The following is a 22,872-nucleotide window of genomic DNA, read 5'->3' as shown; positions in this document are numbered from 1 at the left end:
CATACCATCTTGAAGTGGGAGACTGGCTAGCTCAGTCGGTAGAGCATGAGACTCTTAAACTCAGGGTTGTGGGTTTGAGCCCCACGTTGGGCGAAAATGCGTAATTTTTGCTGGATTATTGCATTGACTCTCATAATCTGGTGAATATTCTTGCATTAGACATGCAATAACTATCAAAAATGGTTTCTCCCTTGGTTTCTCATTGGTGGGAAATTTAACTTCAAGATTAGCTAGGGTATAAGTCTAGATGAACACACCACAATATCACTCATATTCGAGTAGTAAACAGGCCAACCTGAACTGTAAAACATCCCATAAGTGGAGGTAAGGCATAAGTTAGGAGTGAACTTAACACTGTTATGGGCAATTGGACTTCAAATAAAGTGTGGAAGGCAGTAAGGTTACTTTTTTCATGTTCTGCAGATTAAACACACAGGGGAATTAGCTCAAATGGTAGAGCGCTCGCTTAGCATGCGAGAGGTAGCGGGATCGATGCCCGCATTCTCCATTATAAAATTTGCATACATTTTATTTTTAACTTGTCATTGCCAAGGTCATTGCAGAGTAAGAACAGAAAAATCACAGATGGCTTTCAAATATGGTCTCATTATAACAACTAAAGTGGTTTAATCAAAAGGGTTCAGGTATTCTTTAGCATGTGAGAGGAATTTGAATTCTTATGCAATCTCAAAATGAAGTTCTCACAACTTCCATTTTCATTTTCTCTTATTTTTTTTGACACTCTGTCCTCTGAAGGATGTATAAATCTGGCTTTCCTTGCAAAACAAGAGTAGAGGAATATCCAGGATTTGATTTTCTTCACAAAAAGGGATTGGTCTGCATACTGTCTTTAGGAGGGAACCGGCTAGCTCAGTCGGTAGAGCATGAGACTCTCAATCTCAGGGTCGTGGGTTCGAGCCCCACGTTGGGCGAAAACGAGTAATTTTTGCCTGAATATTGCATTGACTCTCATAATATGGAGATTAATCTTGCATTAGACATGCAATAACTCCCAAAAATTGTCCAGGAATGGATTTCCTTCATAAAAAATGATTAGTCTGCATACCATCTTGAAGTGGGAGCCCGGCTAGCTCAGTCGGTAGAGCATGAGACTCTTAATCTCAGGGTTGTGGGTTCGAGCCCCACGTTGGGCGAAAATGAGTAATTTTTGCTGGACTCTCATAATCTGGTGATTATTCTTGCATTAGACATGCAATAACTATCAAAAATGGTATCTCCCTTGGTTTCTCATTGGTGGGAAATTTAACTTCAAGATTAGGTAGGGTATGAGTCTAGATGAACACACCACAATATCACTCATATTCGAGTAGTAAACAGGCCAACCTGAACTGTAAAACATCCCATAAGTGAAGGTAAGGCATAAGTTAGGAGTGAACTGAACACTGTTATGGGCAATTGGACTTCAAATAAAGTGTGGAAGGCAGTGAGGTTACTTTTTTCATGTTATGCAGATTAAACACACAGGGGAATTAGCTCAAATGGTAGAGCGCTCGCTTAGCATGCGAGAGGTAGTGGGATCGATGCCTGCATTCTCCATTATAAAATTTGCATACATTTTATTTTTAACTTGTCATTGCCAAGGTCATTGCAGAGTAAGAACAGAAAAATCACAGATGGCTTTCAAATATGGTCTCATTATAACAACTAAAGTGGTTTAATCAAAAGGGTTCAGGTATTCTTTAGCATGTGAGAGGAATTTGAATTCTTATGCAATCTCAAAATGAAGTTCTCACAACTTCCGTTTTCATTTTCTCTTATTTTTTTTGACACTCTGTCCTCTGAAGGATGTATAAATCTGGCTTTCCTTGCAAAACAAGAGTAGAGGAATATCCAGGATTTGATTTTCTTCACAAAAAGGGATTGGTCTGCATACTGTTGCATGCTTATCTAGGTTCCTGATCGATACTGTGACCTTATGCCCCTATTCGGCTATAAATCCATTTATTCCCTATATTGGCATAACCGTTCAAGTGCGATTTTCTGGAAAGTCATCTCTGGCCTCACACGAACAGAGCCACATTCCAGCATGACTCTCTGCTACTTCCTTTGCGACCAATTAGTGCAATGACAGAGCAGCAGTCACTATCTGATATTCCTAGATAACACTCCGAGTTCTTCAACAAGATAAAAACTTAGCAAACCTGGAAATCCCCGCTTGCTATGTTTTGATTAGTAATGGAACTCTAATGAGCAACTGATAACTGTCACTTCCTAGTGACATCTTTAATTGGCGTCTTATGTCCAGCAAACTTGCGTCAAACCCGGCACCTGTCAGGTATAAATATTACCAACGTTGCCTTAAGCAATGTGAGATACGAGCTGTGAGTTCGTTGCCTGTTGCTGATGCCAGCTGCCTGCATGACCCTGTGTTGGTAAAAACTAGCACTCTGTCGCTGCAGCCTGCTATCCTGTGGTGGTGAAGCTGCTGATTACCATTATCGCCGCTACAGCGCGAACTATGGTACAGTACGCTTGAGGAGCCGAGCAGCCGTCCTCTGCGAAGACATCCAGCCGATTCCAGCTGCCTGCGGACGCTGTCACCCCTCCTTCCTCGACGCGCTGAGAGAAGCCGCTGCATTTCTCGTGCAGAGAAATCCAGTCCCGGCGCTTCCGGTTTACCCTCGCGGGTGACTGGGATATCGAGAGAGACCCCTGAAGGAGATACCAATCCTCCATCATTCTATTCAGAGGTATGGTGTTGACTAAACCCTTAGACGAGAATTCTTGAAACAAACCTTGGCAAAACCAACTTAACTTAATCTACTTACTTGCTCCCCTTTCACGTGTTAGGCTTAGGTCAGGCACACTGGGGTAGGCTTAGTTAGAAGCACCAGTTGAGCATGTTAGCCTAATGTATATATGACTGTATATATGTTTTATTACTTTTAAACCATTGTATGGCTAAGAAACCATATCAATGCTTTTACAGTTCTATTTCGCAATACTTATCTTACTGTACGTACTTTTTATAATAACAGTTATTGCAATTGTGGCAATACATTTCTCTTGTACGAGAAGAAAGACTGTTCAATAAATGTTAACCCTTTATTGATAAACGCCCGTCTCTCTATTCTCTACATCTCGTGAAAGTAAACTGCACTAGACTGACTGAGTGAAATACATGTCTATTGTTTCACACGACCCTAGAGATCGACTCTTGATCTGAGGAGCAAAGTTGTCATGTTGCACGGTTGTTGGAAAACTGAATCCCTTCTTGTCTGTGCCAAGGAAGCTGATCACTCCCTATGCAGAGAAGAAAGTTTCCAGTGACCTCTGAGCTAGTTGGTAACACAACCCAATTAAGTTTAGCATAGTCAGTGGAGGCCTGGAATATCCGCAGTTCCACGTCGATACTACTGTTTCTGTTATTCCAATGCGCAGGGCCTAGTGGGAAACTAGGAACTACACTACATGGTGCCCAAACGTTTGGTAAGGCGATAAACTAACGCAAGACTTATAGAGTAACTCAGTCATGCATATTTCACACCCCTTTTCTCCCGTAAAATACTCCAATAGACGTCTGGAGTGGGTGAAAGGTTAAAATCCGCCCGACCTTAGTAGGAAGAGATTCCTATGTAAAGCTCTGGTTTATTCAACGTTGAAGGATACAGTGTTCCAAAATATTGTGCATCTAATCTTTGTCTCCTTGGAGACCTACTCTGTAAAACCTGCATTTATACAATGTCAGTAGAAAATAACGGAACCACTGGGGGCGCAGCAGATGCGACTCAGCAAGGTCCCGAATACACAGACCCGGATGCTATTATCATCCCGGTCCACTTAAGAAGATCTATAACTTTAAAACTTATAGAGAACGGACTGACACCTCAAGGTGGTACAGTAATTTTCGTGATAGAGGCTCACGAATATCGGCAGACAGAGGTATTCTATTCATGGATAAACTTTCCAGCGGTAAACGCTATAACACAGGAGTTTCACTATTACAAAATAGAGGAACCTCCGGGAGAGTACGCTCCTTTCGAGGAGATTGAAATTCCACTTAAATTTCAAGAGCACCTGCTCTGGTTTAATGGCGCCCTAAAACACAATGATCACATAACTAGGCTCGGTCCACTAGGTAGACCAGGAGCCACGTGGCCGGTTCTAGCCAGCTACACACCACATCCTGACATTGCAAAAATGTCTAGAGAAGAGCTGTTAGCACAGCTAAACACATTAATAAAAATACATAGGCAATTAGTCCAATATGTAATGCGGACTGCAACAGTCCAGCCAGCTGTTAATACGCCACAGCTGACCCCTCATCAGGGGAACACAAATAAAATTACACCACAGAACATACAGTCATGTCTTGGTAAAACACCCGTAAAACGGGAACAAATTCCTTTTTGGTTAGCCCAGAAAATCACTCAAATAGAGGCAGTATTTCCTGATACTACCCCTATTGAGGAACACAGAATCTTGACCATCTGCCTTCCTATGGGAATCGCACCACACGTGGAGGACTGTGACACTTGGGGTACAGTCTTTGCTTCCATTTACACAAAAACACACGGTGTTCCGTCTATGGCGGTAATACCAGAAGTGCTAAAACAGATTCAAAATGAATTCGGTCCAGAGCCCGCTTTAAATCTAGGTATGAAATTACTGAAAGATTTCAAGCAGGTCACGGCTATATTATTAGCCAACATAAAGGGAGAAGCAGCATCTGTGGCGATCCGCCAGAAGTTGAGGGAAACAGATATAAAAGATCCTGTTGAGCTTGCAAAAATCATAGAAAAATGCTATGAAGAATTAGGTAGAGACAGCTTGGGTGGGAAACCGGTAAAACCCCAACTGCTCGAAAATCCTGAAAAATTATTTATTAAAAATAATTCAAACACTCCTAAAAAGAGCTGGGATGGAAATAAACAATCCACTCCCAAGGAAAAAGTTTTCCAGTCCAGAGGAAGGTCTCCTCGACGGAGGGAAAGAACTCCGACTCGAGAACGCCAGTCTCCCCAACGGGAGCCCTCTGAGAAAAGATATAACCTTAGAAATAGGGATAATCTAAAAAAACCTGATAGATATCAAAGTATTGATACACGTCCCTCTCGATCTTCTCCACAGAATTTGGAAAGAAGAGGACGGTCAGACCCAGGAGAGCACACCAAGTCCAAAGACAAGGAACCTGCTCAAAATAAGAAATCTCAATTTCAGAAAAAGAAGGTAGCCAGTATTAGAGTAATCAACCATGCCGAGAATACTGAGGACACAGTTGAAAAACGGGGAGTGGGCATTGACAATGTTGGACAGTGCAGCAGAAATCAGTATAGCGCGCAAGATCTTGATGAGTCATCTGGAGACAGTGGACACGAATGAATTCATTCAGGTTGAAACTGCCGACGCCAGACTTAGCGAGCCCCATAAAATATACGAAATAACATTGCGTATAGAGGGTGATAAGACTAGGAAAATTAAGGGTCTATTTTGGGATAAGCTCTCAAAAGGCTATGATATTCTGTTAGCTGAAAAAGATTGCCCCCGGAGTTTGTCAGGGAGTGCCCTCGTGGCGAAGAAGTGATTATGCCTGCCTTCTCGAATCACATTCCGATTCACAAAAAATATACATATGCAAGGAAATGGGCAGTGGCCCAGGCACCTGCATTATATAAAAATCATGTAGGATGGGATGAGGATTCACCTCCTCACAAAATCCAATTGAAAAGTGAACCAACTGCCCAACGGCAGTATCCCATAAAGCAAGAAGCTAAAAAACAAGTCAGGGAGATCTTAGATCAACTTGAGTACCAGGGGGTGATTGAAACATGCACCTCTCAAATGAACAATCCTTTGTTTCCTGTCTCCAAGCCAGACAATTCATATCATCTAGTTTTGGACTACAGACATCTTAATACATGTTGCAAAACTTTTGCAGTACAAAACTCGCATAGTGCAGCCCTAATGAATAACATAGTTAGGAAAAAATATAAAACGACATTAGACATATCTAATGGTTTCTTTTGTCAAAACATTGCACCAGAAAGCAGATATTTGACCGCTTTCTCTGCATTTGGGTCGCAGAAAAAATTCTGTCGTCTCCCACAGGGGTTCAAGAACAGCCCAGGACTATTCTCAGCTAGGGTAACAGAGTTACTACAAATCTATGATGATGAAGCATTATCTTACGTAGATGATATTTATCTCACAGACGACGACTTGGATACTCACTTGAAAAGAGTGAACACCATTATACTTGGGTTCGCAGCAGAGGGTTACAAATTCAACTTTAAAAAGTCCCGAATTGCCCATCTGACAGTACTATTCTTAGGGTACGAATTATCAAGTGAAGGGAAAAGCCTAGCGGACAACTTCTTAGAGAAGTGCGCTGTACTCCAAGCTCCAAAAACGCTGAAGAATTTACAATCAATACTAGGTTTTCTGAATTTCGGAAGAACTTACATACTAAATTACGCAGAGAGGGTTAAACCTCTCTACGAACTAATAAAACCTGATTTAAAACAAATCAATTGGACTCAAAAACACACAGAAATTTTGAGATCACTGCAAACAGACATGTTAGCAAAAACAAAATTAGATACACGTGACAACACGATCGATCTTGTAATCCGAGTCATCCCAGGAAGATGCGGATTTACGTACCTAACCTCTAATGAGGGAGAAAAGGTACCTATTTCAATTAAATCTCACTTGTACACACAAGCAGAAAAAACATTCAGTCACACAGAAAGAACTGTGAACGCAGTGCAAATCGCATTAGCAAATGAACGAGAACTAGCACACGGCAAACGGATCAATATCCTTACAGCGGAATCCGCCTTCGAGGCGCTATTCAGCCCAGTAAACCTGCCTACAGTGTCACTGGATCCGATATGGATACAGTGCATAGATTCTCTAGGAGCGGAAGACGTGAAGTACTATTTCGCCCCGCAATTCGAAGAACTGAATGATTTAGAATATGAAGAAGAATATCCTCTGCCAATCGAAATTCTGCCTCTCCCACAATATGCCTGTATAATCTATACAGATAGCTTTGTACAGCATTTCAACGTAGAGAGCAAATCCTACAATGCAGCGTGTGCGATCATTAAAGGTCGTTGGCTGTGCGGTAAATTCAGACCGAAAGTAACAAAAACCGAATCAGTAAAGTACTGTTCGGCTCAAAGAACTGAAATCAGATCTTTAAAGATGGCGCTCGAAAATGCAGAACGTGAATTCCCGACACTTATAGTGTGCGATTCTCATTTTTGCGTCAACTCTTACAACAATAAACTGCAGAGTTGGATCGAAAACGACTACAAAGATGATACAGGTGCCACAATAAAGCATAAATTGCTCTGGAAACAGGTAGCTCTTTTACACAAAGAACTACAAAAGACTCACGTGATTCACGCACAGAGTCTTCGACGTGATGGCGTTCACGTTGCAGGGAATTCATTGGCTAATACAGCCAAAGCGGAAGCAACTAAACCGGCTTCCGTAGCCACAAAAAAGCGTACAGATAAGTACATAGACGGGGAAACCATGCTGGCAGTAAAAACGACCGTAAAAGGCGACTGTGCAGCACTACCCGTAAACTATCCACTCAATTATGCATACATAATCGATGCAAACTCCGTTCCTTTTGCTCGAATCCCTGGAGTGGGGGACAGAGTAATTCCAAACAGGAGCAGGAGGGGCTTCCTCTTACTGGAAGCACACATGGGGTTGGGTCTGAGACACCAAACAATCAAAGCCTCTCTGAAAGAATTGCAATCAGAGTACTGGTGGCCGGACATGAGTGAAGGAATTAATGACTTCGCAAAAAACTGTCCAGACTGCAACAGAAATCGCAGTGATGAACCGGCAAGTATAGTTTCAGAAATCCTGATAGACTGCATAACGCGGTCTGTCTGCGCAATCAAAGAAGAGAAGCGCGTCCCAGTGTACACAGTTAAGACGAAAAGCACTTAAAAAATGTGGCCCCAGCGCTCGGCTGACGCTAGAACGGTTATAAAAGATTTGCAAGTCTTTATCGGCACATACGCAATTACCACGTTCCATTCTGACCAGGGTCCTGCTTTCAGCTCTCGAGCCTGTAAGGAGGCCATGGCCAGCATGGGAATTGGGTTGCGGTATTCTTGTCCGTCGCACCCCGAAGGGAATAGTGTGGTAGAAAGAAAAAACCGGGACATAAAGCAATCTATAACAGCGAAGGTATTAGGTTCAGGCGCTGGGTGGGTCAAACATTTAATAAGTGTCCAGACTAGTCTTAACAACATGCCAAGAAATTCTCTAAAAGGTTTCAGCCCATACGAACTATTGTTCGGAATTAGAATGAACGTTCAGGACCTCGATAGTCAGATGTCAGTGGTACAAGAAGAAACAACGCAGTTTGATGTAAAAGACCGTTTGGCTGTTTTACAGGAACTGAATGAAACAAGAAAATCATTAAGCAACATAAAGTTAAAGCAACAGCCAAGTACCACTGATGAGGCACCACCCGCAACAGCCCCAGCAAGGCCTGTCTGGATTCCAAAGATTGGGGATCTAGTCAGAGAAAAGATCGCGGTTAAGAAGGAATTTGGGCCTTCTTACAGAAAAGCAGTACCTGTCTTAGCAGTCACCGGAACAAGATCAGTTGTGCTACCGCCCCTTGCTGGTAAAAAGGAGAACAGAGTCGTGTCTATCGATCTGGTAAAACCACAAGCATGTGGCCTATAATCAACAGTAGGCCCAGTGGACTCCCAAGAAACAACAGAATACCCAAACTTGCAACAATCCAAGAGGTTCAAACTGAAAGACTCATCACATTCGATCAGCCTGCAGTGCACAATGAAGGACTATGCAATACAGCCATGGAACTCGTGCCTCTTGAAACACAGATTGAAACAGTTCGTCAAGAAACAGCACCAGTCTACACTAATGTGGCATCAGAAAGTGCTACCGAGAGACAGATTGAAAGAACAATCCCATCAATTGACAGAACTGCCTCTGGTTATTTCATCAACTTCGACAACTTCTCTGAAGATTTAAACGACCCCGAAGTGATGCCAGAAACAAAAAAGTATTCTAAAGAAAATACAATTGGACTCCTTCAACAAATCAAAGAACTATATCTGGATTCACCGTTGATTGAGCATTGGATTATCTCAGGGGTTTTCATACTCCTACTATGCCTAATTTTAGTTTTAATTTTAGGGAAGTTCATTACAATTGAATGGACACAGCAAGTCAGAACATCAACCTAGTCCTGAAACCACACAGATCATCCCATGTGAAGAAAAGAGAACTGTCAACAGTAAATGTCACAGCAATTCCAATACCTGGTGGGGTAGTATGGGAGAAAACAGACTATGAGATCTATGGTCCGGTCGAAATCCTGAAGTATCCTCATCAACTAAAGGTTTCCTTAAGTGACTTTTTGACACCTAGTACATTCTCTGATGATTGGGACTTTAACAGTATTAATGGCATGATGTCTGATTTAGTAATGTCAGCTAGATTCACAGATCATGATTATTTACAAGGTTCATCTAGTTATGAGCAGTTATTCTGTTATACCCGCTATGGGGATCATTACTTGCATAAATCTGCACAGCCTAGAAATGTTTTTATGTATAATCAATGGGAACATTGTGCTACACCACCTAAAAGCAGTTCTAAAGCATTTTTTGAGAAATTCAAATACTTCTCAGGGTTTAACACCAGTGATGCAGAAACGTTTTATTACAAACTGTTAGATAAAACAGGCATGAAAACAATGCTGACAAATTCTAAATTGATATATTCAGAAGCATTTTATGACAAAATGATGACATTTGGTTTTGATTATTGGAAAAATAATATTGAAACGAAAACAATTTGGGGTACAAAAGATTGGCAGGTGCAAGGCATTGAAGCACTATTTAGAACCTGCATGATACCAGAACAAATGTTGTTTTTAAATGACACTGTACACCAAATATCTTGTCTTGGCCTAGCTAAGATCAAAGAAATGAAAACACCGTCTATACCGAAGCCAATACCAGAAAATGCAACCACAGATATTGAGTTAGACGTGTCACAAATTTTACATTATAACAGAACAAATCCTGATTGGAAAAAGTGGTTAATTTGGCCTACAGACACAAATAGCTGTCAAGATAGGTTCCTGAATAAAACACAGGGGTTAAAAATGACCAGATTAGACCCTAGATACTCCCAGAGACAACATCCAGGGATTATAACAACATACAGTGTAGGGAAACTCTGCCTAGAATGGCTAACTACATCCACACTGGCTGAAATTAAGCAACACTTGTCTTTGCTAAAAGATGGTGCTGATTTGCGCGACTTCATTCTTGGACCACGCAAACAGCGTCAAAAGCGTTTCATAGCGACCAGTATCTATGCTGCTTACAACGAGGCTTGGAAAGTAAAGCAAATTGAAACTGCTGAAAAAATACGAGAAATTGATCGTATTAATTTGGAGAAATCACTTTCTGTGGTAGACAATGGGTTAATGACTCTGTCTTCCAGAATATATTCTTTGGACAATATTGTATCCTTTGCCTTTGATGTGATAGACAGAGATTTGCTAATGTTACAACATGGCCAATCTCAATTACGCTCTATTATAGAATTAGGCTGGACGCTGCAAAATCTTCGTTCAGGCTATGTGCCTTGGCGTTTAATCAACACGACGTCATTGTTTTCCAGTTTTAACCTTACTGATAAACAGATCAGTTTGGCACAGAAAGGAGCAGACTATACAATCCTGAGCATCGAGAAACTCGAGAGATTACCATTGACAATGTCAGAGAGTCCTGTCATTGAATGGATAATACACGGAATTATCACAATTCCGATAACAACTTTCCGATTTAAAAAGTGCCTTGAGTACATACCTGCTGGCCAATATGAACAATTGGGTAAGGGATATGTAAAATCCGAATGGAAATTACCATACACTCATTCTTGCTATAGTGACAGCGACAAAAATGTATTTCTTAGTGGTAATAACTGTAAACATTCACTAAGCGGTATACTTTTGTGTCAGGGTATTAATTTACACGGAGCATGTGATGGAAATTCAAACAACCTTTCATGCCACCAGCTAGTCACACCTGCAACTCAGATAGAGCCCTTCTTTATGCAACTCGCAAACGGGAGTTACATTCTTAGAACGGATCACAGGTGTTGTGGCCTCGTGCCCGGAAAAAGTTATCTAGTACAAGTAACGTCCATGGTCAAATGTTGTATGCAAGCATTGTTCCCGAGCGGGCCTCCAGACATAGCGACTCCCCTCTGGCCTCGTCTGAATCTCTATTCTATATGAATTGATACATTAAGCAAAATGAAATCTGTGCTTTTACAGACAACAGTGCCTATAACGTCATCTAAAGAGACGTATGATCTTCTAGTCGCAAGGACGGCTACTGAAGTCCATGACCTTTTATCAACAAATTGCCCCGTGCATTTCGTAGAAATGTTCAGCCAACTCCTTAACATGTCTAGTGCAACAAGCATCCCAGGCATATTTAAGACAGTCTTTACGGGACTGCTAACACCCTTCCAGGCAATTTTGGGAATCTTTCCTAATTTTGTGCACTCCATTTTTGGCGGCATTCCACTATTTTTGGGACTCGTTGCAGGGATTCTATTTTTGACCCTTCTGCTACGTTATGGCAAGCCTCGGCTCAGACATAGCTCCCATGGGAATGGAAGAGACAATCCTAGCAATGCGCTACAGGGACAGGATAACTAATGTCCTCGGATTGGCCAGGCTGAGAGATCTAAACATGACCTGGTTCCTTTCATTCAGACCGATATGGCAAAATTGCATTTTACCTGTGCTACGGTGTATGCTTTGCGGCGATGAATGCGTGTTGGACATCTGTCTTTCACTTCCATCAGCAGTACCAATGGACGTCGATACTTTGCTCAGTCCAATAACGGCTCACGCATTGTGTTGTCCCCAGCGGCTACCAATCCTGATGTCGGCATTCGTGGAGACTCCTGTACTACAGCCAAGTGGTAACAGTGGAGCGAGTGACAAAAGCAACATCATCCAGGTACAACGTTCTGTGAGCATTGCTGGTCCTGCCTTCGATGACAGCAATCATTCTCACACCTGCCAAGTTACAGCGCTATCTAATTTGGTTGAACTATCACCTGATTTTGTAGACCAATTCTTTGCGAGCCTGTCTGATACGATGTTCTCACCCATAGAGAAACAATAACTTTTGAGAAGCTTTCCGACACACAGCGTTCCCATGAACTCTGAATTCGGCCTTCAGTTTTGATCAACAAAAACTGCCAGGAGCTTTGGAAATCTATTTTCTTTGAATTGGACAATTTAAAAAAAAAAAAATATATTGACCCTCTCTTTTTGGCACGAACAATTCTTTGCTTAACGTAAAAACTATTCTTAGAGAACAGAAGCTTCACACTTCTATTTCAAAACACATCTAGAGACATAACAACATAACACCAGCCTCTAGCACACATGTTATTACAAATGCATTTTTATGTGATGATTTATCTCGCATTTCTTCTGTCAGATATACTTCATGTGTAATTCCTTTTGCATAATCGTTCATTGATTTCATATGCAATAATTTTTGAATGATTACTATGCTTTGAAAAACGTACAGTACCTAAAATTCCATGTATTACAAGTACGCCTATTTCGAATGCATTTATGTATTTTGGGGTGGGCAATGTTACACATACATCTAATTGCTTTAGTTTTAGTAATTTTGATGGACATGAAAACGTGGAGTGGGTGTTGCGTGCTTATCTAGGTTCCTGATCGATACTGTGACCTTATGCCCCTATTCGGCTATAAATCCATCTATTCCCTATATTGGCATAACCGTTCAAGTGCGATTTTCTGGAAAGTCATCTCTGGCCTCACACGAACAGAGCCACATTCCAGCATGACTCTCTGCTACTTCCTTTGTGACCAATTAGTGCAATGACAGAGCAGCAGTCACTATCTGATATTCCTAGATAACACTCCGAGTTCTTCAACAAGATAAAAACTTAGCAAACCTGGAAATCCCCGCTTGCTATGTTTTGATTAGTAATGGAACTCTAATGAGCAACTGATAACTGTCACTTCCTAGTGACATCTTTAATTGACGTCTTATGTCCAGCAAACTTGCGTCAAACCCGGCACCTGTCAGGTATAAATATTACCAACGTTGCCTTAAGCAATGAGAGAGATACGAGCTGTGAGTTCGTTGCCTGTTGCTGATGCCAGCTGCCTGCATGACCCTGTGTTGGTAAAAACTAGCACTCTGTCGCTGCAGCCTGCTATCCTGTGGTGGTGAAGCTGCTGATTACCATTATCGCCGCTACAGCGCGAACTATGGTACAGTACGCTTGAGGAGCCGAGCAGCCGTCCTCTGCGAAGACATCCAGCCGATTCCAGCTGCCCGCGGACGCTCTCACCCCTCCTTCCTCGACGCGCTGAGAGAAGCCGCTGCATTTCTCGTGCAGAGAAATCCAGTCCCGGCGCTTCCGGTTTACCCTCGCGGGTGACTGGGATATCGAGAGAGACCCCTGAAGGATCCTCCATCATTCTATTCAGAGGTATGGTGTTGACTAAACCCTTAGACGAGAATTCTTGAAACAAACCTTGGCAAAACCAACTTAACTTAAGCTACTTACTTGCTCCCCTTTCACGTGTTAGGCTTAGGTCAGGCACACTGGGGTAGGCTTAGTTAGAAGCACCAGTTGAGTATGTTAGCCTAATGTATATATGACTGTATATATGTTTTATTACTTTTAAACCATTGTATGGCTAAGAAACCATATCAATGCTTTTACAGTTCTATTTCGCAATACTTATCTTACTGTATGTACTTTTTATAATAACAGTTATTGCAATTGTGGCAATACATTTCTCTTGTACGAGAAGAAAGACTGTTCAATAAATGTTAACCCTTTATTGATAAACGCCCGTCTCTCTATTCTCTACATCTCGTGAAAGTAAACTGCACTAGACTGACTGAGTGAAATACATGTCTATTGTTTCACACGACCCTAGAGATCGACTCTTGATCTGAGGAGCAAAGTTGTCATGTTGCACGGTTGTTGGAAAACTGAATCCCTTCTTGTCTGTGCCAAGGAAGCTGATCACTCCCTATGCAGAGAAGAAAGTTTCCAGTGACCTCTGAGCTAGTTGGTAACACAACCCAATTAAGTTTAGCATAGTCAGTGGAGGCCTGGAATATCCGCAGTTCCACGTCGATACTACTGTTTATGTTATTCCAATGCGCAGGGCCTAGTGGGAAACTAGGAACTACACGACAATACTGTCTTAAGGAGGGAGCCCGGCTAGCTCAGTCGGTAGAGCATGAGACTCTTAATCTCAGGGTCATGGGTTCGAGCCCCAAGTTGGGCGAAAACGAGTAATTTTTGCCTGAATATTACATTGACTCTCATAATATGGGGATTAATCTTGCATTAGACCTGCAATAACTCCCAAAAATTGTCCAGGAATGGATTTCCTTCATAAAAAATGATTAGTCTGCATACCATCTTGAAGTGGGAGCCCGGCTATCTCAGTCGGTAGAGCATGAGACTCTTAATCTCAGGGTCGTGGGTTTGAGCCCCACGTTGGGCGAAAATGAGTAATTTTTGCTGGATTATTGCATTGACTCTCATAATCTGGTGAATATTCTTGCATTAGACATGCAATAACTATCAAAAATTGTATCTCCCTTGGTTTCTCATTGGTGGGAAATTTAACTTCAAGATTAGGTATGGTATGAGTCTAGATGAACACACTGCAATATCACTCATATTCGAGTAGTAAACAGGCCAACCTGAACTGTAAAACATCCCATAAATGGAGGTAAGGCATAAGTTAGGAGTGAATTTAACACTCTTATGGGCAATTGGACTTCAAATAAAGTGTGGAAGGCAGTAAGGTTACTTTTTTCATGTTATGCAGATTAAACACACAGGGGAATTAGCTCAAATGGTAGAGCGCTCGCTTAGCACGCCAGAGGTCGCAGGATCGATGCCCGCATTCTCCATTATAAAATTTGCATACATTTTATTTTTAACTTGTCATTGCCAAGGTCATTGCAGAGTAAGAACAGAAAAATCACAGATGGCTTTCAAATATGGTCTCATTATAACAACTAAAGTGGTTTAATCAAAAGGGTTCAGGTATTCTTTAGCACGTGAGAGGAATTTGAATTCTTATGCAATCTTAAAATGAAGTTCTCACAACTTCCATTTTCATTTTCTCTTATTTTATTTAACACTCTGTCCCCTAAAGGATGTATAAATCTGGCTTTCCTTGCAAAACAAGAGTAGAGGAATATCCAGGATTTGATTTTCTTCACAAAAAGTGATTGGTCTGCATACTGTCTTAAGGAGGGACCCCGGCAAGCTTAGTCGGTAGAGCATGAGACTCTTAAGCTCAGGGTCGTGGGTTCGAGCCCCACGTTGGGCGAAAATGAGTAATTTTTGCTGGATTATTGCATTGACTCTCATAATCTGGTGATTATTCTTGCATTAGACATGCAATAACTATCAAAAATGGTATCTCCCTTGGTTTCTCATTGGTGGGAAATTTAACTTCAAGATTAGCTAGGGTATGAGTCTAGATGAACACACCGCAATATCACTCATATTCGAGTAGTAAACAGGCCAACCTGAACTGTAAAACATCCCATAAGTGGAGGTAAGGCATAAGTTAGGAGTGAACTTAACACTGTTATGGGCAATTGGACTTCAAATAAAGTGTGGAAGGCAGTAAGGTTACTTTATTCATGTTATGCAGATTAAGCACACAGGGGAATTAGCTCAAATGGTAGAGCGCTCGCTTAGCATGCGAGAGGTAGCAGGATCGATGCCCGCATTCTCCATTATAAAATTTGCATACATTTTATTTTTAACTTGTCATTGCCAAGGTCATTGCAGAGTAAGAACAGAAAAATCACAGATGGCTTTCAAATATGGTCTCATTATAACAACTAAAGTGGTTTAATCAAAAGGGTTCAGGTATTCTTTAGCATGTGAGAGGAATTTGAATTCTTATGCAATCTCAAAATGAAGTTCTCACAACTTCCATTTTCATTTTCTCTTATTTTTTTTGACACTCTGTCCTCTGAAGGATGTATAAATCTGCCTTTCCTTGCAAAACAAGAGTAGAGGAACATCCAGGATTTGATTTTCTTCACAAAAAGGGATTGGTCTGCATACTGTCTTAAGGAGGGAACCCGGCTAGCTCAGTCGGTAGAGCATGAGACTCTTAATCTCAGGGTCGTGGGTTCGAGCCCCACGTTGGGCGAAAACGAGGAATTTTTGCCTGAATATTGCATTGACTCTCATAATATGGAGATTAATCTTGCATTAGACATGCAATAACTCCCAAAAATTGTCCAGGAATGGATTTCCTTCATAAAAAATGATTAGTCTGCATACCATCTTGAAGTGAGAGCCCGGCTAGCTCAGTCGGTTGAACAAGAGCCTCTTAATCTCAGGGTCGTGGGTTCGAGCCCCACGTTGGGCGAAAATGAGTAATTTTTGCTGGATTATTGCATTGACTCTCATAATCTGGTGAATATTCTTGCATTAGACATGCAATAACTATCAAAAATGGTATCTCCCTTGGTTTCTCATTGGTGGGAAATTTAACTTCAAGATTAGGTAGGGTATGAGTCTAGATGAACACACCGCAATATCACTCATATTCGAGTAGTAAACAGGCCAACCTGAACTGTAAAACATCCCATAAGTGGAGGTAAGGCATAAATTAGGAGTGAACTTAACACTCTTATGGGCAATTGGATTTCAAATAAAGTGTGGAAGGCAGTAAGGTTACTTTTTTCATGTTATGCAGATTAAACACACAGGGGAATCAGCTCAAATGGTAGAGCGCTCGCTTAGCATGCGAGAGGTAGCGGGATCGATGCCCGCATTCTGCATTATAAAATTGGCATACATTTTATTTTTAACTTGTCATTGCCAAGGTCATTGCAGAGTAAGAACAGAAAAATCACAGATGGCTTTCAAATATGGTCTCATTATAACAACTAAAGTGGTTTAATCAAAAGGGTTCAGGTATTCTTTAGCACGTGAGAGGAATTTGAATTCTTATGCAATCTCAACATGAAGTTCTCACAACTTCCATTTTCATTTTCTCTTATTTTATTTGACACTCTGTCCCCTAAAGGATGTATAAATCTGGCTTTCCTTGCAAAACAAGAGTAGAGGAATATCCAGGATTTGATTTTCTTCACAAAAAGTGATTGGTCTGCATACTGTCTTAAGGAGGGACCCCGGCAAGCTCAGTCGGTAGAGCATGAGACTCTTAAGCTCAGGGTCGTGGGTTCGAGCCCCACGTTGGGCGAAAAAGAGTAATTTTTGCCTGAATATTTCATTGACTCTCATAATATGGAGATTAATCTTGCATTAGACATGCAATAACTCCCATAAATTGTCCAGAAATGGATTTCCTTCATAAAAAATGATTAGTCTGCATACCATCTTGAAGTGGGAGCCCGGCTAGCTCAGTCGGTAGAGCATGAGACTCTTAATCTCAGGGTCGTGAGTTCGAGCCCCACGTTGGGCGAAAATGAGTAATTTTTGCTGGATTATTGCATTGACTCTCATAATCTGGTGAATATTCTTGCATTAGACATGCAATAAATATCAAAAATGATATCTCCCTTGGTTTCTCATTGGTGGGAAATTTAACTTCAAGATTAGCTAGGGTATGAGTCTAGATGAACACACCACAATATCACTCATATTCGAGTAGTAAACAGGCCAACCTGAACTGTAAAACATCCCATAAGTGGAGGTAAGGCATAAATTAGGAGTGAATTTATACACTGTTATGGGCAATTGGACTTCAAATAAAGTGTGGAAGGCAGTAAGGTTACTTTTTTCATGTTATGCAGATTAAACACACAGGGGAATTAGCTCAAATGGTAGAGCGCTCGCTTAGCATGCCAGAGGTAGCAGGATCGATGCCCGCATTCTCCATTATAAAATTTGCATACATTTTATTTTTAACTTGTCATTGCCAAGGTCATTGCAGAGTAAGAACAGAAAAATCACAGATGGCTTTCAAATATGGTCTCATTATAACAACTAAAGTGGTTTAATCAAAAGGGTTCAGGTATTCTTTAGCACGTGAGAGGAATTTGAATTCTTATGCAATCTTAACATGAAGTTCTCACAACTTCCATTTTCATTTTCTCTTATTTTTTTTGACACTCTGTCCTCTGAAGGATGTATAAATCTGGCTTTCCTTGCAAAACAAGAGTAGAGGAATATCCAGGATTTGATTTTCTTCACAAAAAGTGATTGGTCTGCATACTGGCTTAAGGAGGGACCCCGGCAAGCTTAGTCGGTAGAGCATGAGACTCTTAAGCTCAGGGTCGTGGGTTCGAGCGCCACGTTGGGCGAAAATGAGTAATTTTTGCTGGATTATTGCATTGACTCTCATAATCTGGTGATTATTCTTGCATTAGACATGCAATAACTATCAAAAATGGTATCTCCCTTGGTTTCTCATTGGTGGGAAATTTAACTTCAAGATTAGCTAGGGTATGAGTCTAGATGAACACACCGCAATATCACTCATATTCGAGTAGTAAACAGGCCAACCTGAACTGTAAAACATCCCATAAGTGGAGGTAAGGCATAAGTTAGGAGTGAACTTAACACTGTTATGGGCAATTGGACTTCAAATAAAGTGTGGAAGGCAGTAAGGTTACTTTATTCATGTTATGCAGATTAAGCACACAGGGGAATTAGCTCAAATGGTAGAGCGCTCGCTTAGCATGCGAGAGGTAGCGGGATCGATGCCCGCATTCTCCATTATAAAATTTGCATACATTTTATTTTTAACTTGTCATTGCCAAGGTCATTGCAGAGTAAGAACAGAAAAATCACAGATGGCTTTCAAATATGGTCTCATTATAACAACTAAAGTGGTTTAATCAAAAGGGTTCAGGTATTCTTTAGCATGTGAGAGGAATTTGAATTCTTATGCAATCTCAAAATGAAGTTCTCACAACTTCCATTTTCATTTTCTCTTATTTTTTTTGACACTCTGTCCTCTGAAGGATGTATAAATCTGCCTTTCCTTGCAAAACAAGAGTAGAGGAACATCCAGGATTTGATTTTCTTCACAAAAAGGGATTGGTTTGCATACTGTCTTAAGGAGGGAACCCGGCTAGCTCAGTCGGTAGAGCATGAGACTCTTAATCTCAGGGTCGTGGGTTCGAGCCCCACGTTGGGCGAAAACGAGGAATTTTTGCCTGAATATTGCATTGACTCTCATAATATGGAGATTAATCTTGCATTAGACATGCAATAACTCCCAAAAATTGTCCAGGAATGGATTTCCTTCATAAAAAATGATTAGTCTGCATACCATCTTGAAGTGGGAGCCCGGCTAGCTCAGTCGGTTGAACATGAGACTCTTAATCTCAGGGTCGTGGGTTCGAGCCCCACGTTGGGCGAAAATGAGTAATTTTTGCTGGATTATTGCATTGACTCTCATAATCTGGTGAATATTCTTGCATTAGACATGCAATAACTATCAAAAATGGTATCTCCCTTGGTTTCTCATTGGTGGGAAATTTAACTTCAAGATTAGGTAGGGTATGAGTCTAGATGAACACACCGCAATATCACTCATATTCGAGTAGTAAACAGGCCAACCTGAACTGTAAAACATCCCATAAGTGGAGGTAAGGCATAAATTAGGAGTGAACTTAACACTCTTATGGGCAATTGGATTTCAAATAAAGTGTGGAAGGCAGTAAGGTTACTTTTTTCATGTTATGCAGATTAAACACGCAGGGGAATCAGCTCAAATGGTAGAGCGCTCGCTTAGCATGCGGGAGGTAGCGGGATCGATGCCCGCATTCTGCATTATAAAATTGGCATACATTTTATTTTTAACTTGTCATTGCCAAGGTCATTGCAGAGTAAGAACAGAAAAATCACAGATGGCTTTCAAATATGGTCTCATTATAACAACTAAAGTGGTTTAATCAAAAGGGTTCAGGTATTCTTTAGCACGTGAGAGGAATTTGAATTCTTATGCAATCTCAACATGAAGTTCTCACAACTTCCATTTTCATTTTCTCTTATTTTATTTGACACTCTGTCCCCTAAAGGATGTATAAATCTGGCTTTCCTTGCAAAACAAGAGTAGAGGAATATCCAGGATTTGATTTTCTTCACAAAAAGTGATTGGTCTGCATACTGTCTTAAGGAGGGACCCCGTCAAGCTCAGTCGGTAGAGCATGAGACTCTTAAGCTCAGGGTCGTGGGTTCGAGCCCCACGTTGGGCGAAAAAGAGTAATTTTTGCCTGAATATTTCATTGACTCTCATAATATGGAGATTAATCTTGCATTAGACATGCAATAACTCCCATAAATTGTCCAGAAATGGATTTCCTTCATAAAAAATGATTAGTCTGCATACCATCTTGAAGTGGGAGCCCAGCTAGCTCAGTCGGTAGAGCATGAGACTCTTAATCGCAGGGTCGTGAGTTCGAGCCCCACGTTGGGCGAAAATGAGTAATTTTTGCTGGATTATTGCATTGACTCTCATAATCTGGTGAATATTCTTGCATTAGACATGCAATAACTATCAAAAATGATATCTCCCTTGGTTTCTCATTGGTGGGAAATTTAACTTCAAGATTAGCTAGGGTATGAGTCTAGATGAACACACCACAATATCACTCATATTCGAGTAGTAAACAGGCCAACCTGAACTGTAAAACATCCCATAAGTGGAGGTAAGGCATAAGTTAGGAGTGAATTTATACACTGTTATGGGCAATTGGACTTCGAATAAAGTGTGGAAGGCAGTAAGGTTACTTTTTTCATGTTATGCAGATTAAACACACAGGGGAATTAGCTCAAATGGTAGAGCGCTCGCTTAGCATGGGAGAGGTAGCGGGATCGATGCCCGCATTCTCCATTATAAAATTTGCATACATTTTATTTTTAACTTGTCATTGTCAAGGTCATTGCAGAGTAAGAACAGAAAAATCACAGATGGCTTTCAAATATGGTCTCATTATAACAACTAAAGTGGTTTAATCAAAAGGGTTCAGGTATTCTTTAGCATGTGAGAGGAATTTGAATTCTTATGCAATCTCAAAATGAAGTTCTCACAACTTCCATTTTCATTTTCTCTTATTTTTTTTGACACTCTGTCCTCTGAAGGATGTATAAATCTGGCTTTCCTTGCAAAACAAGAGTAGAGGAATATCCAGGATTTGATTTTCTTCACAAAAAGGGATTGGTCTGCATACTGTCTTAAGGAGGGAACCCGGCTAGCTCAGTCGGTAGAGCATGAAACTCTTAATCTCAGGGTCGTGGGTTCGAGCCCCACGTTGGGCCAAAACGAGTAATTTTTGCCTGAATATTGCATTGACTCTCATAATATGGAGATTAATCTTGCATTAGACATGCAAAAACTCCCAAAAATTGTCCAGGAATGGATTTCCTTCATAAAAAATGATTAGTCTGCATACCATCTTGAAGTGGGAGCCCGGCTAGCTCAGTCGGTAGAGCATGAGACTCTTAATCTCAGGGTCGTGGGTTCGATCCCCACGTTGGGCGAAAATGAGTAATTTTTGCTGGACTCTCATAATCTGGTGATTATTCTTGCATTAGACATGCAATAACTATCAAAAATGGTATCTCCCTTGGTTTCTCATTGGTGGGAAATTTAACTTCAAGATTAGGTAGGGTATGAGTCTAGATGAACACACCACAATATCACTCATATTCGAGTAGTAAACAGGCCAAACTGAACTGTAAAACATCCCATAAGTGGAGGTAAGGCATAAGTTAGGAGTGAACTGAACACTGTTATGGGCAATTGGACTTCAAATAAAGTGTGGAAGGCAGTAAGGTTACTTTTTTCATGTTATGCAGATTAAACACACAGGGGAATTAGCTCAAATGGTAGAGCAGTCGCTTAGCATGCGAGAGGTAGCGGGATCGATGCCCGCATTCTCCATTATAAAATTTGCATACATTTTATTTTTAACTTGTCATTGCCAAGGTCATTGCAGAGTAAGAACAGAAAAATCACAGATGGCTTTCAAATATGGTCTCATTATAACAACTAAAGTGGTTTAATCAAAAGGGTTCAGGTATTCTTTAGCATGTGAGAGGAATTTGAATTCTTATGCAATCTCAAAATGAAGTTCTCACAACTTCCGTTTTCATTTTCTCTTATTTTTTTTGACACTCTGTCCTCTGAAGGATGTATAAATCTGCCTTTCCTTGCAAAACAAGAGTAGAGGAATATCCAGGATTTGATTTTCTTCACAAAAAGGGATTGGTCTGCATACTGTCTTATTGAAGGAGCCCGGCTAGCTCAGTCGGTAGAGCATGACACTCTTAATCTCAGGGTCGTGGGTTCGAGCCCCATGTTGGGCGAAAACAAGTAATTTTTGCTTGAATATTGCGTTGACTCTCATAATATGGAGATTAATCTTGCATTAGACCTGCAATAACTCCCAAAAATTGTACAGGAATTGCTTTCCTTCATAAAAAATGATTAGTCTGCATACCATCTTGAAGTGGGAGCCCGGCTAGCTTAGTAGGTAGAGCTTGAGACCCTTAATCTCAGGGTCGTGAGTTCGAGCCCCATGTTGGGCGAAAATGAGTAATTTTTGCTGGATTATTGCATTGACTCTCATAATCTGGTGAATATTCTTGCATTAGACATGCAATAACTATCAGAAATGGTATCTCCCTTGGTTTCTCATTGGTGGGAAATTTAACTTCAAGATTAGCTTGGGTATGAGTTTAGATGAACACACCGCAATATCACTCATATTCGAGTAGTAAACAGGCCAACCTGAACTGTAAAACATCCCATAAGTGGAGGTAAGGCATAAATTAGGAGTG

The 22,872-nt window shown here is 40.9% G+C and overlaps 4 non-coding genes across 4 annotated transcripts; all 4 read left to right on the top strand.

Annotated features, from left to right (window-relative positions):
- The first annotated feature begins 435 nt into the window (after positions 1-435).
- Positions 436-508, top strand: TRNAA-AGC (transfer RNA alanine (anticodon AGC)). The gene has a single exon. It is a non-coding gene; the product is annotated as a tRNA-Ala (tRNA).
- Positions 509-859: 351 nt separating this feature from the next.
- On the top strand, positions 860-932 carry TRNAE-CUC (transfer RNA glutamic acid (anticodon CUC)). The gene has a single exon. It is a non-coding gene; the product is annotated as a tRNA-Glu (tRNA).
- Positions 933-18,725: 17,793 nt separating this feature from the next.
- On the top strand, positions 18,726-18,798 carry TRNAA-AGC (transfer RNA alanine (anticodon AGC)). Its single transcript has one exon. It is a non-coding gene; the product is annotated as a tRNA-Ala (tRNA).
- Positions 18,799-21,497: 2,699 nt separating this feature from the next.
- TRNAK-CUU (transfer RNA lysine (anticodon CUU)) lies at positions 21,498-21,570 on the top strand. The gene has a single exon. It is a non-coding gene; the product is annotated as a tRNA-Lys (tRNA).
- Positions 21,571-22,872: the final 1,302 nt, after the last annotated feature.

The sequence above is a fragment of the Lissotriton vulgaris genome, chromosome 1_1 (assembly GCF_964263255.1).
Source record: "Lissotriton vulgaris chromosome 1_1, aLisVul1.2, whole genome shotgun sequence".
Lineage (NCBI taxonomy): Eukaryota > Metazoa > Chordata > Amphibia > Caudata > Salamandridae > Lissotriton > Lissotriton vulgaris.
This window is presented reverse-complemented; position numbering and strand designations above follow the sequence as displayed.